The following is a 20,702-nucleotide window of genomic DNA, read 5'->3' on the forward strand; positions in this document are numbered from 1 at the left end:
AACATCTTAGGACAGCCCTTGGCATGCAAGTGTCCTTTTTCAGTTGCAGCCTAGCATTACTGTCTGATGAAGTAACTTGTTCAGAGTCATACAGTAGACCAAAGAAGGCTATGGGAATCAAACCCTCTACTATGTGAAGTAATTCACTAACATATCATAGCCTTTATCTTCTTTATTAAGTACTAAACAAACTGCTGTAGCCCAACACACTGAATTTAATAGCCATTTGCCTGCAAAAAAAAAACTAAATTATAAAGATAAGATACTAACATTGAAAACACAGACCCCGGGATTCATGAAGCTTGCACCAGGCGCCGGAGTAGCGTCAGTGATCTACTTCCAAATATGGCCGCCGAGCAATTCAGGTATGAGCTGTTTCCACGTGCACTACCAATGTACGCCAGAGCTGCACAGCACCGGGTGCATGTATGCTAATTACCCCATGGGAAGCAGTGTAGCCTGCAAATGAAGGTATATTGTGATTCATGAAGTGGTGCAGGTGTAGTGTAAGCATGAAGAAATGTAAACCAAAAAAAAAAAACAGTTTACATTTTGTCAAACATAAAATTGGAGCCATGAAAGTGGACCAAATTTACGTATTATAATGTTAATATATGCCAATGGCTAAATATATAACCAATGGCATAAAAAAACATGCACAACATATAAAAAATAATATTCAATGTCATGGCCACACTAAAGCAAAGTAAAACCACAGTGCATCTGTGTGCAAACGGGATCACAAGGAAAATATATTTAGATGTCATAAAACTGCAATGTAACACAGTTCATGATATCCCCATAATAGTCAATGGCATGCATGCTACACCACAACCATGGCGCAAGGGTTGCTAAGGGTCTGTGACAGTGTTCTGTGCGGTAACTAGGAATTAGTAGTCAATGCCATGCAAATGAGTAAAGTAATACTGAATCGCAAACTCCCCACCAGCGTAAGGATGTACCACATGGTGTAGCAGTACAACACCGAGGAGTGGCCTGGAGGTAAACATGACATCAAGAGAGGGGTGCACCACCGTAGCTGTAAGCACATTGGCTCATTGCTAATCCGGGTTGCCTGTTGCTAAGCAAAGCCGCAGGATAGGGGTGTGGAAGTAGCCATAGCTTTGCTTAGCTGAGAGCACACAAGGTAACCGAATGTTCATGTGAACATGGATGAAAATGCGCTCGAAACCCAGTAAATGGCTGTGCATGGCGCGCACCACAGCTGAAACAGGAAGGATACGGGAAGACAATAAGGAAATGCTGCAGCATGGTAATTGGAGTACAAATGAGTAATTAACACCTAGGAACTCACAGTGAGCCACAGACAACAGCTAACAAGGCTGCTAGCAGCTACCTGCAGAACAGGAAAGGGGAAGTGCCATACAGCAAACAAAAGAGAACTGTCACAGCAGAACAAAGCAAACTTGCAGTAGATCAGCTACATAACACATTTCCCAACACAATCCTGGGTTGTGAAAGTACAAAACAAGAAAGCCGGCAGCTGGATGCATGCCTGACAATGGGAGGGGAATCAGGTTGCAAACTGAAGTAAAGGGCAATAGATGAATCACGGCATCCAAGCGTAAGTCAACACCAAAGGCCCCACAATAGCAGTACCTGCTGTAAAACCAATAATTAAGATTCCCTGCAGCTGGAATAGCACAAACACACCCAATTACACCAGCATCATCCATTGCACAATAGTATAAGATGTGAAAGCCCCACACACACACTTGTGTATTCCCAGACACTCTGCACCATTGGTGTATACAGATGGAGAACTTTTAATATGTACATGTTAGGGGCTGCCATAGCTTTGATTCACCAGCATGTGTTGGAGACTGATGGTGGTGTGGAGGATGATGCTGACAACCATCTCAGGCACCGGAGGAGAAGAAGAGTGTTCAGACCCAGGGTAACCTACCATGGGCTACACGATCTGGAGATAGTAGAGCATCACAGGGTGGACAGGGACATCATACAGCAACTGGTTGAGCTGTGCCGGCCATGCCTCAGAGCCAGAAGTAACAGAGGGGAACCCATCCCAGTGGACACGAAGGTATGTGTAAGCTTGAGAATACTAGCCACAGGTACCTTCCAAAGGCCAGCTAGGTATATCATGGTGATCTCACAGGCATCAGCATCCAGGGTACTCCACCAGTTCCTGGATGCCATGTTACCACATGCCAATGAGCACATATACTTCCCCCAAACACAGGAGGAGTTGGCTAGCAATATGCGTCTCTTCCACCATTTGGCAGACTACGCGGAGGTACTGGGTGCAACAGACTGCACACACATACACATCAAGTCACCACCTGGTGAGCAGGGTAGGCGCTACATAAACTGCAAGGGATACCCCTCCATCAACTGCCAGGTCATGTGCAATGCCCAGGGCACTATCATGGATGTGTGTGCTGGTAGCCCTGGAAGCTATCACGACTCCCACATGTGGTATGCCTCACAGCTGTATCAGGTATTTGCCAGGGGGGACATCCCATATGGCCACCTGGTGGGGGATGCTGGTTATGCACTGGAACCGTGGATGATGACTCCCATCAGAAATGCACACACAGCCATGCAAGAATGCACACACAGAAACCAGAATCATCATAGAGCGTGTGTTTGGGATGCTGAAATCACGGTTCCATTGCTTGGACATATCTGGTGGAGCCTTGCAGTACTCTCCAGGCACATGTGCCCACATCTTCATACTATGTGCCATGCTACACAATATGATCCTGCGGAAACAGCTGCAGCAGGGACAGAATGGTGAAGGCCCTCACAGCCCACCACCATTGCCAAGAGACCCACAGGCACAGAGGGACTCAGACCATGAACACCCTGTGCTAGCCCCAGTAGGCAGATGGAGGTGTGCCCAGTATGCCCATGCCTTGGCAAAGAGGGAATGTACAGCACACACACTGACAGTGTAGGCACTCATGGACTGACACCCTTCTCCACCTGCACACACAGCAAACATAGATGGCATACACACACACGATCATCTGTAAATTGTCATGTATAGGTGGTCTACTGTGTGCATCCTACATAGGTAGCCCTCAACTATTGTACACACACGCGCCACTGGCACAAGGTAAGTCAATACCTGAACAGTAAATTAAGCTATCAGCATGTGTCTATACTGTATGTAGAGGTACATAGATACATAGGTAGGTACATGCCCAACTACCGAGGCCACTCATAAGCATAGGCAAAAGGTGTCTGCTGTCACCACCCCATCGATTAACTAACTGTCCCTCTGTGGAGCAGAGCCAATTGTGGGATCCCTGGGGTGTATCCACTGTTCCTCACCCACTCTGCAAGGATTCCCTGGAGTGTTAGTGAGGGGTTTTGTATAATGTAATCAGGGATGTAGTTCCAAATAATCGGGAGTATCCTTGACAGGAATCTTCTCAGATGTTTACATGTTACATAGTATCCCTTAAACACAGCTTGCATATATAGGTAGTTCTCCACAGAATAATAAACATGTGGAACACACAACCGCTGAAATGTGTTAATCACCCTTGCACTACCAGTGCCTGGTCTGAGAGGTAAAATATCACTGCCAGGATTAGAACACGCAACCATGTACACAATCTTCACAATAACATACCACTAAGCTACCTGAGATGTACCGATGGCAGTCGTGTATATTGACAGGATAAAACACGAAAGGTAGGAATGTGTTGAAATAGGACAAACTGGCATGTACCCAATGAAAGGTGTATGATATATATAAATATATATAAATATATATATATATATATATATATATATATATATATATACACATCATCATATATATATATATATATATATATATATATATATATATATATATATAGAGAGAGAGAGAGAGAGAATGAGAGATATATGTCAATATATGGGGATATACATATATATGTAGATATATAGATAGGTTAACAACATCTACATAACCATGGAGGTACATATAAATGGGATAACTACCACATACCGACTGCTTTACATACTGACACGTGTAATCCCGAGGCTTAAGGTCTGAAAGAACACAGTACCGAAACACCAGATGCACGAGGTGTAAAATCACAATGTTAAGGGACAGTTAGTCAGTGCTTCTGGTGTTGCGATTCAGGTAGGTTACTGTGTGTAAGTGTGTTTCTTATGGCTGTAGTGTGTGTAAGTGTGTGTTCTGGGTGTGGTGTGTCTTCTTGGGACTGTAATGTGTGGGTTAGCTTTGTGCATCTGTTTGCATGATCTAGGAGGTAGAATATTAAAGTAGGGGGGTGTGGGGGGCACAAACACCTACATGGGGGGTGTAGGGGGCTTGCCCACCTGCTCATATGTAGTGTAGGATGGTTTGTTTGGTTGTGGTGGGTAGCAGTGTGTCTGTGTGTTTACCATGTTTGTGTTACTTTCATGAGTTACTGTCGCTGTCGATAATGTGGGGTATGGGAGTCTGGGCCCGGTACTGTGTGCGTTGGAACTGTGTGGTTTCCGGATTCCGTAAGTATCCCGTATACAGCGGTTGAAGTGTTCATATATGTATATAACATCGACCATAGCAATCACACATTCCGCCACGACCAACCTTTATGAACAAAGGATATGGAGAGTATATGCCTATACACTATTACAAATATGTGCTATGGACATGAGCCAATGATAGTGTTACCACCTGTCCCACTTTGCGAGGGACAGTTCCTCTTTGGGCGGTTGTGTCCTGACCAAATATATTAAACATGGCAAATGTCCTGAGATTGTAGGACATAATTATGTCCCATATGTAATGTAATACTTGCATACAATAGTTCCTTCTGTATCTAAAATACCTACATGTTACAAGAAACAGGATAAGCAACTAAACTGCTACAAGAATAAGCATATATTTAGGCAAGAAAGGAAAGTTCTATCCCTTGTACTGACCGTTGGTTTGGTGTCGGCCTGTAAAATCAGATGTGTGTCCCAAAAATGTCCCTCTATCGCCATATGAAAAGGTGGCAACCCTAGCCAAAGAGGGTCAGTCACCAACACAACTACAATGACTGCAAATACCTATCACAGAAATACACAGCTTTCATGTAGCAACACTTTATTACATTCTGACGTATTTCCAAAGGGATTCAAGGACTAACATTACCTGCATGCTATACAGGAACCACATAACAGTGCCTTAATGAATCAGCCTGCAATTACCATAGTATTAGTCCACTAAAGGATAGGTGTTCAAATTGGAAAGGAACCCTCATACACATTATGTATAAAAGCAGTTCCTAGACACCTGCATCTGCTATGCACACCCACCAACATCACCCGCACACCCAAACAAATTACAATACAAACTGTAATAACATCACAAATCATTCACTCACTGTACAACATCTGCAGAAGCCTTAACAAACCTTGTCAGAGACATACTAACATGGCCCCATGTGAAATAGTTGCTGTTATACAATGGAACAGCTGCTGATGTTACAGGGTTTGTTTCCACTAATTCTGTTTCAGAGGGTTGTGTGTACACCGAGATGTGTTAGCAATTCCTTCCCTATTTGAACACAGTATGCTACACTTGTACACCAAATCAAGGATGTCTGGTGAGCACACTGTAAACCACATAACTTTTCATGCATAGCCATATGACCTTGAGCTGCCAAAACATCCTTGCCAGACTTAAACATCTGCAGAAGTATCAGGTACAAACAAACCCTGCATAAGTAGCAATGTTCTGAAATATAACAGCTGTACTTACATTTAGAACAAAATCGTCTAGCCATTACACACAATCCACGGGAGCCATGAAGCTAATATATCTCTGTCTGTCTCCATATAGCTGTTGAAATACATCACAAACAACACATCCAGGCCATCTTCCTCAAAAGTAAGGCAAACGGACAACGCCCAAAAGGAGTACTCAGTTATACACCACTGTTGCCATGGTATCGGCTAATGGAATAGCTGCACAGTTGATGTGCATCTAATTAACTACTTTGGAACACCAATTGGTGGTCAGGATACCACATGTTATGATATTTAACTAGAAAAGGATGGGTTATCACACATTCAAACCATCCGTATATACCAGCAGAATGTTACAAAGAAGACTGAAACACAAACTAAAAAGGATTGAATCAACAGTTAACGACACCTTGGGTTAATAATAAGGTATGTAGAACAGTCAGTATGTCTGTGTATTTAGTACCTTTTCTGTAGTATTTAAAGTGCACACAATCCATATAGTGGAAACAGTTATCTTGTAGTGATGTATTGTTGAGCATAGTAACGCTTGTAGTATTTGTGTGTACTGCTGTAGGTCACAAGGCAAACACCGCATACACCACAAGGGATGCTACATAAGGGCTTTGAACAGAAATATCCTCACCAGTCGCTGTCAGTGGCAGGGCTGGTCCAACACATATGTGCTATAACAGGGGATAGTATATGTTGATATATTGTAACAGTAGCCATATGTATGGGTGTATTACTGAGAATAACATGTCGAAGGTTGGCCCACTGTTCAATTATGATTTGCATTGTGGGATATTGTGCCAATAATTGTGTAATGTACAGTATTGTAGGCAGATATGTATTACAAGTTACATAGCATTACTGTTATGTTAGGCAAACATTAGTTATGTCTATTGGCATTTACAATACACAATAACAGGATACGTATGTCTTTTAGTCACCCGACAGTTTATCAGCATGATAGCAAAGTAAAATAGAAGAGCTAGTTAACTATCTATGCACATAGGACATGTAATAAGTGCAAAGGTAGGTACTAGGCTGTCTTACCAAGGGTATTTATAAGCCTAGCTAGAGTGTGTTGGCTTTCGCCACCCCCATAGGTTAGTTCCCTGTGCCTCTGAATGGCAGAGCCATTAGTTCCTTGTGCCTCTGTCCAGCAGAGCCACTGCAGTGATCCTCGGGGTACATGTCTGTCTCCCATACACACGTCAAAGTTTCCCTTGAAGAGTGCTAGTGAGGGGCCCTGTTCCAAAGCATGGGGAGTGTCCGGGTCAGGAATCTATCCATCAAGCATGTCCTAGTCATCATTGTGGTTAGGTGTATACCCCTACAGCATGTGGCTCTCAGGGGCCTCTGTTTAGGTGGCGCATATCCAGCAATACTGGGTTGGACATGGGCCTTGTATGTCAAGCAGAGATCACCTGTGAGTATGCGGTATGCAACGGAATACAGCTGGAGTTTCTTAGGTTGGGCTGCATAGGTCATCTGTTTGAGGTCAGTAATCCTCTTGGTGTGGTACTGTTGTGGTCTTCCAAGCTGTTGCAGTTGTCTTGCAAGGTATATCCCAAATGGGGTGTTGTATCCTTTAATGGGTCTAATAAGTCATGAGTAGAGAGTCACAATGGCCTCCTTTGATCTGGATGTGAACCCATTAGAGATTAGGGGGGCCATGTAGAAGGATATTCTAACCACCTTGTCATTATGGGTATCGAGGGAGAGATTGCTATCTACTGGGGTTCCTGGATCCCTTATTACCTTTTCTGTATGTAGGGGACTAGCACCTATGTGGTAGTCCACAAGTAATTAGTTATATCCAAAAGGGATGACTATGCACTTTTAGGCATTCAGCTTGACGCCATGATATTGACACCAGGTATCCGTCTCAGTGCGACCCTTCCAGAGGGTGTCTGTAACAGCTGGGGTAACAATTATGTTCCCTAGTTTGCAGTCGTCTGCAAACCTTTTCAGCGAAAGGCCTCCTCTGCTTGTCTGTACATCAGAGAATTATATACCGAACATGAGGGGTCCTAGGACTGAGCCCTGGGGGATGCCACTTGTAACTGGTATACAGTCGGACCTAGGGTATGCAACTCCCACTGTGTAGGTTCTTTCCGTGAGCCACTTTGCAAACCATCACATAATGTAGGGGTTAATGTTCAGGCGGATGGGTATGTTGATAATACCAGAAGGAGGAATGGTGTTGAAAGCCTATGAGAGATCTAGGTAGGCTGTGTGGACCTCCTTACCCTCATCTAATGCCTTGGTAACTGTCCCTAAGAAGTCCACCAGGTTTAGGACCCATAGTCTGCCCTTAACAATGCCAAACTGGGAGGGGTCAAAGGTTTGGAGGTACCCAATGTCTCTGTGACTGAGATCCATGATGTGCTCCATAGCCTTGCAGACCAGGCTAGTCAGGCTTATAGGATAATAGGTCCAGTGGTCCGTTGTGGTGCCACCTTTGCGGAGTGGGATAACTGTTGCTGTGCACCATTCAGGGGCACTAAGCCCAGTGTGTGGCTATTATTGAACATGGTGCACAGGTGGGGAGCCAGTACATTCTGAAGTCCATGTAAAAAACAGCCTGGGATGTTGTCCGGTCCCATGGATGCTGTGATATTGGCTTTAGAGTGTGCAGCTTTGAGAGGGAGGGGGGAAGGTAGCACTGAACCTATCTGCCAGGATGTTGCCAATATCAGTTGGTTCTTTAATGTTCATGCCTTTGTGCTGTAACTCAGAGCAGATCTGGTTGTTGACATCGAGATATGTGACATAGCTATAGAATGCTTTGTGGTTGTTGTTGGAATTAGTGGCGGTTTTGTTTTCATAGCTAGCTTTGGAGGATCTTATGAGGGATCTCAACTTCTTACTGAGACTGACTAGGGAGCTCCTCCATGCATGGGATTGTACTCTCATTTGCAACAGTGTCTTCCTCCTGTAGCACAGTTTGTTTATGGCAGGGGACCACCAGATTGGTTTCCTTAATTAGGAGTACAGCGTCTTTGTTCTGATTGGGATAGCACAATCCATGCACTTGCTTACAGAGTGCATTTGTGTAGGATTCAGCAGTTGTAACAGTATTGTCCATCTGCATGGGTGTCATGATGTTCACCATGTCTGTCTTAAGAAGCATGAAGTTGGCTTTGTAGACATATTATACTGCGGTTCCCTTAATGGGAGGAGGGGCGGGATGTGGATATCAACAGTGTTCAGCTCATGGTCGGATCAGACCAACGAGGAGTTGACTTCATGTGTGGAGCACCGGTCACTCATGTTGGTAATGCCTAGGTCTAAGATATTGTTGCCCCTGGTGGGTGTGTGGATATGTTGATCCAGGGCATTGGTGATTATGAATTCCAGAAAGCATTGCGCTAATGAGTTGGTACACGAGTAATTTTCCCAGTTAATGGTGGGGTAGATTCAGTGAGACTATGTGATTAGTGTGGTGTGGTGCAAATGTTTACCTTCTCCACATGACTGTCAGGGTCAGGCTTGGCTGGAGAGAGCTTTATCTCCAGTTTGGCAAGATGAGTGCATCTCTCACAGGTTGTAGTGTTGGGTGGTAGGTGGAGAGGCTTGTCTGTGTACATGAGGCAATGTGTACATTGCCTCAAGATGTCCAGATTCATCAGATAGACAGGTGAGAACACTGGCAGTTGACTCCTGGACATGCCTGAATATAGAATTACTTTCACCTAGATAAGTGAGGAAAGTGAGTACAAGAGCTATTTTACTATAAGCAAGTGAGAAAAGTATGTACAAAACCTGTTTACCTCTAGGTAATGAGGAAGATTGTGTGCTATAGTAATTATTAGCTTACGTAGTGCTTATAAGTTCTGAACAAGTGCTGAGCATAAATAAGCAATCCAGATAGGGTCTTGGATAACATAAACACATGCCCCCCCCAACAGGTACACAAGCATATATCCATGTACACCACAGGGCCCCTGTACCCACAACTATGCAGGTACAAGCTGCACTCAGGCTACATGGGACCTGTCCACATCACAGGTTGTATCATACACATATGGCAAAACAAGATGCTCTCCACGTACACATCATGTAAAACATAGCTCCATGTCAGGCTGTGTACACACTGAATGGTGCACACCAACAGGTATCACAACCCACAAAGGGGGAGACATCACTGATAATGGGAAGTACTGCACTACTACCCTGCTGAGTCTGGTCTGGAAGGCCATGAACCTTGATCAAATAATTGATGTCAGCAGTACAGATGTAGATGACAGTAAGGTTGATGTCACACTGCATAGGACATCATCACCCATACTGTGTACCACCTACACTCTGTATACTAGATGTACATTCCTATGTCACAGGAGTGTTTTGCAATGGGACTGCTGGCAGAACCAACACTACAGAAGGTGTCTGAATAATACATGCTCATTACACCAGTGGCAGCTACAGTATGTCAGGGTTAATGAATTGGATTCCCCCTCATTGTAGCCCATACCTCACAGACAAACAGAAGGCATCTGCCTATTGAAGTATGTGAAAGACTATGACCTAGGAGCAATAGCCGACTCAGGAGTGTTGTGGACAACATACAGAAGGGGCTTTATGGGTGAGGTGTGTGCGACATATGGCCACAATCTGACAGCTACATATTGCATTGTCACCCCTATGTTAATAACCCTGTACCAATGAACTACCACTTAGACAGCGGTCAACATAATGGACATTTGTGTGTAAGGGATGCAGCTGGGCAGTTGTCTTTCCTGTGATAGCTATGTCAGCATACCTGTCAGGTAGTCATATGTGGCAACCCTAATAATGACAGGGTGCCATCCATGAATTTAGAGATCATTGTCCAGCCATATACAACACTCAAGTGACCCATATCAGATCACATATTTCCTTTAAGAGGTATTGGCCATGTGCAGATGGCCTACACCTGCCTTCCCATTCCCCATCTCCACTATGTAGCATGATGCATACCCTGAATAAATCCATGTACAACCCAGTCATGTTGGACATGCTACACGTACACATCCTGATCTCAAACACATACTTCGTGGACATCCACCTTCCACATGCTGGACAGATCCTTGTCTCATAAACTTTACATAGTCTTGCCATACTATGCATTCCTGTCTGTCAAAGCTGCACATCGCTCCCCTCTCAGACATGGTGTGATGACCGTATGGTAAATGTATCATTAACCCTGTGGATCAGTAATGTGCCACTGATCCACCTGTCCCCACAGACCTGCCTGTCGGCTACTGCCAGGTAACCTTTCATTCTAGATTCATACATGGCCCATGGTATATAGCCCACTAGTTGACTTTGACTGTATATGCTACAGTTGATATCCATCCCTGCAAATACCATCTGGCTAGCCAGTGTCCCATGTGTATCACTTGTGCAACACAGGTGATACATGGCAGGGTGTTGAATTGCTGTACAGTGCCGTGTTGATGTATATGGCAGAACACATACATGTAAAACCTTATGTGAGCAAGTCTGCAGGGTCACAGGTCATGTCTGTTAAGGCAGTGTAAGTGTTTATATGTGACATATACACTGCATCAAGGTCGACAGCATTAATGTGGACACATCCAGCCATGTGCTGATAGGTAGGAACACCAGTACAGGCAAACAGACATGCCCACATCAAGACAGCATCCACATGGAGTATGAGAAATGTAATCAGGTGACACACATACATATATGAGTATAATATCCACTCACCATTGAGTGTCACGTGTGTGACACAAACACATCAGTGTCATGTAGGTTTGTAAATACAACTATTTAAATGTAATAAATGTGATACACATGTATGTTCAGCTGTAGATTTGTATGTTTCTGTGAGTTACTGTGACCTGTCTCCATCATTATGTCTTCCAGGTATGCTGTGTGCAAGGCTACCCTCTTTTACCCACTTGGTGAATGAGGCCTTCATCTCATACCTACTTGACAATCATGATATCCTGTTCAGCCATGTGCCACAGGATGTACAGCAGCAGGATGCCCTGTGGATGGAACTTCGCAGGAGGGTTAATGATGTGGGTGGCCACAACCACACATACCAGCAGGTGCGCAGACACTGTACAGACCTCATTAGATGGGTGAAACAGAGTGCAAATGCAATCGCCAGGGAACAAAGTGCAACAGGTGGTGGACCACCAACCCAGCCCCCACTCACACGTACCGCAGAGCTACTGGCCAACCTGGGAACACCTGCAGAACCACATCCACAAGCCTTAGCCGATATTGTGGAGGTGGGTGTCTCTCAACCACTGAGCCTGGAGGTGTCTGGTAAATCAGTACTGTACCTATAACAACCATATTCCATATAGTTGCATGTGTCACTGTACAATATGTAATGTAACATCATATGTAAGGCATGTATACACACATGCCGCATACTATAGCATGCTACTCTGTGTATGCACACATGTGCAAACACCATAGTATAGTCTAATGTACTGTTGTATGTGTTAACATGCACATTGCACCCTGTAGCCATTATACAGGCATGGATAATGCTCATACTGCTGTGTTACTCCTATTTAGGTACCTCTGGCTTTCCACTGCGACAGCAGCCCTTTGCAGGTGAGACTGCTAATATTTATCAGGAATTGTAATGCACAGATCTATCTGCCATGTGGCCATTTACAGCATGTACACATAATGTATGGTCCTGTCACAATATACAGATTGGACCTGCAATGCATCACAATGCCTACCCATGTGCAACACTTGCAAACTATGTGAATCATCTCACCAACATGTATCCTCACAAACTGTCATTGCCAGATGTGTGGACAGCTGTGCATACAATGGTGGAGGTGCTGTCCACTGTAGGGACATGTACTACAGATCAGAACTAGACGTGGGGAATACAAACAGGACTACACAGTGGGCTGGAGTATGGTCAGCCCACAGGATTCACTGGTGTGAATCATAGCCTTGCTATGAATATCACACAATGTTATGTGATATCTTGACATGTCCATGACATCTAGTGGCCTGGCTGCAACACAGCCTACCTAACCTGAAAACATATCCCACATACCACCCTTTGTCTGCATAACCCTGTCGTCGGTGGAGCATATGACATCTATGGGTATATGCCATATGGGACAACACAGACATGTGAAATAGATGCCCGTCACAATAATTTGGCCTACACATGTACACACATGGCCATGGAGGATGTCCAGAGACATGGAACAACACACACAGTAGACGTGATGTGCTTGTGTGTACACCCTGTCGTACAATGGCTACACATGGTCCAACTTTGGCCTTTGTGCAATGGTTATATTGTAGATGTGGAACACTAGACATCCTACAGGCCTGTGCACATCTTGTGTAGATGTAACATCAATCCACCACATAAGATGTGTTGAACATCTTGAGGGTGTCACGACATGACAGCAGTCACCTGTACAGTATCCAAATCAGCCCAGAGATACAGTACATTCCCCTTGCTGGTGTCGGACATCAATGTCATACTTGCTCCTCGTGTGTGTGTTTGTGTGTGTGTGTGTGTGTGTGTGTGTGTGTGTGAGGTACACAGATGTCATGTGGGACATGGTGTACCGATGTGTTCACCATGTCTGGCCATAGTTGCCAGGCAGCAGCAATATGGTTGCAGATGTGCAGGGGTGTCATCTGTATACCCATCAGTGATCTGTGTCACAACTTTCACATCATGGTTTAGTGCGTATACACCTCAGTGATGTGGGTCACATTCCATAGTATATATGCATTGTATCTGAACATAGTCATGGCTATGAACTGTGTCTGTAACTCACACTGCATAGCAATAGAGATGCCTCATGATTCCCTGCAATGGCCATGCACATCAGCTATATGTGCAGTATATCTGTAGGGCGCACAGACAACACTGCATTGGGACACCATTGCCCCAGTGTATATTTGACAGGGCACCATTGTGTTAAACATGTATGCATGTCATTGACACGTCAGCAGATCATGTGTCATACTACATGTGATTGTCAAGGTCATATGCCACACATCAGGCAGGTGTACTGTTAACCTGTGCTGGTCTACATGTTGTAACACAGGGATGTATGCTAACTACTACTATGATTGTGTAATTTGCATGCCGTCTGCTATGACACATGCATGCTGTTGTGTGCAACCCAGGGATGTATGATAACTACCACTATTATTGTCTGTGCTGCATGCCATCTGCCACATCATGTGCATGTTGCATGCTTTCTGTCATATCACATGCGTGTGTGTCTGTGTGTGTGTGTGTGTGTGTGTGTGTGTGTGTGTGTGTGTGTGTGTGTGTGTGTGTGTCTATTGTATAGAATGTAATGTACAGTTCTTGTCTGCCCTCACAGGTGATGTAGGTACATTGCCCTCCTGTGGTACATCTGATATTAGTGTCCCCACAGACTCTAGCAGTGATGATGAACGTATGTTTGAGTCACAGGCAGAGTTGTCAGGGGCTGAAACTGTGCCAGTGGTTGCCATTCCAGCTATATCCCCCTCATCCCTGGACACAGATCCCATGCCTGCACATACCCCATCACCAGTGGCCATAGAGGAAGGACAGTTGGCGCGTGGTAGCTTGGAACAGGAAAGTGTGGGGGCTATGAAAGGTGTGCCTGCACACCATGGTGTCAGCCAACTGACTGGTGGTGTCCCACACAGGCACGTGGCCAGTGCTGCTCATAGGAGGACCTCTGGCCAACATGCTCCTGCAAGACAGAGTGCAGCAGCTGGTGTCACCGGATGCATGTTTCAGGCTGTAATGGAGGCACAGGCATGTGCTGAATGGCACAACAGAGAAGATCAGAGGCTTCAGAGGGCTGCTGTCCATTCTTTAAACAACAACATCCAGGCAATGGTAAATGCTCAACAGCAGATTGCTGAAGCTTTGGATAGATGGTTGGGTGACATGGTTGGAGTCCTTGACCGTGGCATGACAATCCATGAGTGTGAACTGTCTGTGTTGGAACATCAGGTAGGAGTGAGGCATCAGGCACGTGGACGTAGGCCTGCTATATCACCTGTTTCAGGTCTACATGTACGAGCTACCTCACATGTCTGCTCCCATAGTGGCGGTAGCAGCAGCAGTGCATCTGGTGCTGTGCTGTCCACGACACAACAGGCCACGTGCACATGGCCTGGGATGGTCCCAACAGGGACACGGTTCCAGTGGACAAGTGACATCAGACAGTACCAAATCTGCACCTCTGCCTGGTAGTGCCCGTGCAACCCCTGGCAGACACAGGTCACATGTCCGTGGCCAGACACCGTGAACTGTAAAACCTCACCTGTACAGTCTGCAGCTGTCAATAATACCCCTGTGTAGGCCAGCCACATGGCAGAACTGTGTGCATGCAAACACTCGCACACTGGAAACATATGTAGGGCACTGCAACACACACATGCATAACATCCACACACGCCCATTTAGATCAAAGGGCCTAACCCACACACATGATGTCATCCAATGATGCAGCCTAGGCCTCTGGCAAACATTATCACCCTGTGCATATGATGATGCCTGTGCCCCATCCCTGACATCCAGGCCATCGGTGCAGGGACATGCTCATATGGTCTGATGCACAGGGTGAACATACTAGGAAGATAAGTGTAGTTTACAATTGTTGAGTACTGTTGACAGGCAGCAGAAATACCATGTACTACAGGTGTACAATGCATTTCGTACTGTTAACCTTATGTGTCTTGTGTAACAACAGTAACTGCATGTTGGTCATGATGTTCTGCTGTCCTCCTTCAGGTCTAATTGCACATGATGGTGGATGTCAGTGTTTGCAGTTAGTGTCCCATAATTCAATGTTGACTACTCACAGGTATGTATGACTATACCAGCATGCACCATGTAGCTGCCACATACCAGTGAGAATGTCCCACGTTCCAAATATGTCTACTGATCCAAGAGCATGATAGCTGTGTATTAAGCTACTGTGGCTACAGATGTGACATACATAAAGGGTGACATCACAGGTACAGTTAAATGGAGTGGTGAGGTAAGAGAGTGGTCTAGCTGATTACAAAGGTAGAGGCCAGTGGGAAGTGTGATGCCTCATTGGGAATCAGTAATACACATTCCCATGACAGGATGCCAACAAACAACTGCACCCACACACTCAGGTATTGATACACATATATTCAGTGACACAGTAACACACCCACACACTCGCGGATTCACCGACATAGTAACACACACTCGCACACAGTTGCTACTGGTGAGATGAGGACCCCTGCCTATGTGCAAATTATCATTACAGTACTGTGCACCTACATGACGCGCCACAGAGAAGACACATGTACAGGTAGTCAGTATGGCCTCAGATCGTGGACATCAACACAGATAGTAGAATGCATCACCTGGATGGGGGAGGGGTCTTATCAGTTCAGTATGGTAACATACATCCTCACCCCAGGGACCAGACAGCCCTACATACACACACTGTGGCATTCAGTATTGAATACACCTATGTCACGCACATACAGATACCTCACATGTGTGAGATACATGCCCCTGCCTATGTCCTGCTTTCTACTTTGCAGTCTGTACAGATGTGTACACTAGTGTACAGGAGAGTGAGTAACAATTGAGATGTATTCCCAACCATACGTGACATATATGGACACATACGCAACTACACATACCAGTACTGTGAATCTCAGACCTGCCTAGCTCATGATATGTATGACAGATATACAGCAGTATTGCATGCATTACAAACTGTACTTCCTGTGGCAACAGTGCTGATATATGCACACGGGACGTCTTAACTATTAACAGGTGTCAAGTGATCTACCTTTGCTGTCACGCTGACCGCTGTCTAAGTTGTGTGTTATGTCCTTCAATTAACAAAACCAGTGCTTACCGGTTACGCAGGTTATTATAGGACCACTAGTGACACACCTGTGTGCTGTTCACAGCAAACATCCATCTGCAAAGATGCCCCACCACTTAGTTATTTCCACACATCTGTCCATACCTGAGGTACATCTTTCTGTACATTCAGCATACACGCATGTTATCTGAATGCACAACATTACGTGTACAGGTGTGTAGGTCCTACAATCCTGATATTTGGGCATGTTTGTAGGCATTGCAATTGGTGGACATGTGTAATGACATACATGACACATGGACTGTTGTATGATATGATTGGTGTAATGGGTGACCGGTACAGAGGGAATGTTACCTCTATCAACATTGATATCACACCTTATGTACTGTTAGCATTCAGCAGCTATGGACCTACATTCCATGTGCATGTGTGTAATGGCTGTAGCCACCTGTTTGCACAAAGGACAACAGCAGCTATGCTGTTTACATGTATGATGTGTATGTGTGTGTGGCATGTACATAGTCAGGGCGAGTACATGTATGTCATATCCATACATGAGGGTGTGTAATGGTTTACAGCAACAGTCATTTGCTAATGGTGGAATGTACTGAGGGCCCCTGGTATGTGTACAGCTGACCTGGTTACAGACAGTGGTATCATTGCATGGCATAACACATGATGCAACTGTGTCAGTACATGGGTGCTCTCTACAGTTGATGTAGAGCTTGGTACAGTACACAGGTCAAGAGTCACATGGTGGTGTACACTTATATGTCCTACAACATGTATGGATGCGTGTTGGTGGTCTGAGGGGCATGGTGGTGTCTGAGGTTTACATCCTAGAATGCAGCATGTGACTCTGTGTCCTGTACATGACTCATCTATGATGCCTTTCGTGGGGGTACCAGTCAGTACATGTGAGTGGCCTTTATGTATGTGGGGACACCACCTGGAGCAGTCCGTACATGTGTTATGGCCCACATGTCTGGTTCTGACGTATATGGTAGTAGTGTTAGGTTCTGAGGTATATGTTGGTAGTGCTATTGTGTACTACAGAGCCATCAGCCATCAGACAGGTGTTCCTCACTGCACAGATGTCAGTACTCCCCATTGTTGGGTCTACAGTGACCAGCTGTGATTATGGGCGCTACACATCTAGCACTGGTTAGCATAGGAAAACAATGCAGTTGTCCTGTAGGTGTCAGGGAGTTATCCTGTGCTTAGGACAATTGCCTTGGAATGGCACTGTGTGGGCAGATGCGACTTGGGTATTATCCCCACTCCCTTGAATCATGGATGCATGTGATATGTGTCAAAGGCCTGTCTACTGTCAGCCATGTCATCCCAGAATGACAGCAGACATTGTGTAAAAGACCCGTGTCAATTATCTGTATAGCAGTGTTCCTGCTAACAATGACAACTACTAACACCAGAGCCCATTACAATGTGTTCTTTATGTCTACCTGTAATAGCATGGCCACTGTGGCCTTTCATGTTTACTAAGTGTATGAGCATGCCCAGTATATCCTTGTGTAGATGGACACATAGTAGTGCATTCCGAACAGCCCTGTGCTACTAAGTGTGTGAGCATGCCCCCGTGCTACTAAGTGTATGAGCATGCCCAGTATATCCTTGTGTAGATGGACACATAGTGCATTCCGAACAGCCCTGTGCTACTAAGTGTGTGAGCATGCCCAGTGACACCTTGTGTCAGTTATGTGCCTTTGTGTATTGGCATGGCCATTGTAACTCTGTATAGTGGTAGTAGTCGTCCATTCCACAGATGGGCATACTCCAGGTCAGGATGGATTCCTACTTTAAACACACAGGTTCACAGGTATGTACATCTTAACTGCCAGCATCCCTGTTGATGTCCGCATTCATAGAAGGTCATAATGACAGCCTTGAAATGTGTAGTCTGTGTGGCACTACTCGTAAGTATGTAGTATTGTAATAGTAATATGTAAATAGGCAGGTGTTCCGTTCCCACCACTGGCATGTGTGTATGTCAGTCCCCGTTTGCCAGAGAACTGTAAATTGCTTTTAGACTGCTCACACTCCATACAATTTGTATATCCACCTTTGACAGGGCAGATGATGACACCCACCTACAAATACACTTCTGGGAGTGCTGTGTCCTAGTAATCTCGGTAGCGCGTTCTGTAACTGAGTAATGCTGTAGTGTAATAAAGTAGTTAGGTTGGTGTTCTAATCCCACACTTGCCGTGTGTGTGTGTCCATTTGCCTGAGGACTGAGTAATGATTTTAGACCGCCACACTCCATACATTTCTTATACCCGCCTTTGGCAAGGATGATGTCACCCATCTACAAATACACCTCTGGGAGTGCTGTGTCCCAGTAAGCTTGGTAGCACATTCTGTAACTGCGTAATGCTGTAGTGTAATAAAGTAGTTAGGTTGGTGTTCTCGTCCCACACTTGCCATGTGTGTGTGTGTGTGTGTGTGTGTGTGTGTGTGTGTGTGTGTGTGTGTGTGTGTGTGTGTGTATGTGTGTGTGTGTCTCCCTGTTTGCCTGAGGACTGCGTAATGCTTTTAGACTGCTCACACTCCATACATTTCTTATACCCACCTTTGGCAAGGCTGATGATGTCACCCATCTACAAATACACCTCTGGGATTGCTGTGTCCCAGTAATCTCGGTAGCACGTTCAGTAACTGCGTAATGCTGTAGTGTAATAAAGTATTTAGGTTGGTGTTCTAGTCCCACACTTGCTGTGTGTGTGTGTCCCCGTTTGCCTGAGGACTGAGTAATGCTTTTAGACCGCCACACTCCATACATTTCTTATACCCACCTTTTGCAAGGATGATGATGTCACCCATCTACAAATACACCTCTGGGAGTGCTGTGTCCCAGTAATCTCGGTAGCGCGTTCAGTAACTGCGTAATGCTGTAGTGTAATAAAGTAGTTAGGTTGGTGTTCTAGTCCCACACTTGCCGTGTGTGTGTGTCTATGTGTGTGTGTGTGTGTGTGTGTGTGTGTGTGTGTGTGTGTGTGTGTGTGTGTGTGTGTGTGTGTGTCTCCCCATTTGCCTGAGGACTGAGTAATGCGTTTAGACTGCTCACACTCCATACATTTCTTATACCCACCTTTGGCAAGGCTGATGATGTCACCCATCTACAAATACACCTCTGGGAGTGCTGTGTCCCAGTAATCTTGGTAGCGCATTCTGTAACTGTGTAATGCTGTAGTGTAATAAAGTAGTTAGGTCAGTGTTCTAGTCCCACACTTGCCTTGTGTGTGTGTGTGTGTGTGTGTGTGTGTGTATGTGTGTGTCCGTTTGCCTGAGGACTGAGTAATGCTTTTAGACCGCCACACTCCATACATTTCTTATACCCACCTTTGGCAAGGCTGATGATGTCAACCATCTACAAATACACCTCTGGGAGTGCTGTGTCCCAGTAATCTTGGTAGCATGTTCTGTAACTGCTTAATGTTGTAGTGTAATAAAGTAGTTAGGTTGGTGTTCTAGTCCCACACTTGCCATGTGTGTGTGTGTGTCTCCCCATTTGCCTGAGGACTGCATAATGCGTTTAGACTGCTCACACTCCATACATTTCTTATACCCACCTTTGGCAAGGCTGATGATGTCACCCATCTACAAATACACCTCTGGGAGTGCTGTGTCCCATTAATCTCGGTAGCGCATTCTGTAACTGCTTAATGCTGTAGTGTAATAAAGTAGTTAGGTTGGTGTTCTAGTCCCACACTTGCCGTATGTGTGTGTGTGTGTGTGTGTGTGTGTGTGTGTGTGTGTGTGTGTGTGTGTGTCCGTTTGCCTGAGGACTGAGTAATGCGTTTAGACTGCTCACACTCCATACATTTTTTATACCCACGTTTGGCAAGGATGATGATGTCACACTTCTGGGAGTGCTGTGTCACAGTAATCTCGGTAGCGTGTTCTGTAACTGCGTAATGCTGTAGTGTAGTAAAGTAGTTAGGTCGGTGTTCTAATCCCAGATATGCCAACTGTGTGTGTGTGTGTGTGTGTCTGCCTGCATGAGACAAGTACAGTGCTTTGTAGTATTCACTGTAGCGCGTGTCCTGAATGCATATTGCTACAGTGTGATACGGTAAGGGGTTTGTATACAGGACATGGCAAGTGTGTGTT

At 45.2% G+C, this 20,702-nt stretch overlaps 1 protein-coding gene across 1 annotated transcript in view; it reads right to left on the minus strand.

Annotated features, from left to right (window-relative positions):
* Positions 1-20,702, minus strand: part of LOC122811225 (GDNF family receptor alpha-2-like) — a 1,551,101-nt gene that overhangs the window by 1,130,139 nt on the left and 400,260 nt on the right. The gene's annotated exons all lie outside the window — the stretch shown is intronic.

This window comes from Protopterus annectens, chromosome 9.part0 (genome assembly GCF_019279795.1).
Source record: "Protopterus annectens isolate FY-2018-M chromosome 9.part0, PAN1.0, whole genome shotgun sequence".
In the NCBI taxonomy this organism is placed as follows: domain Eukaryota; kingdom Metazoa; phylum Chordata; order Ceratodontiformes; family Protopteridae; genus Protopterus; species Protopterus annectens.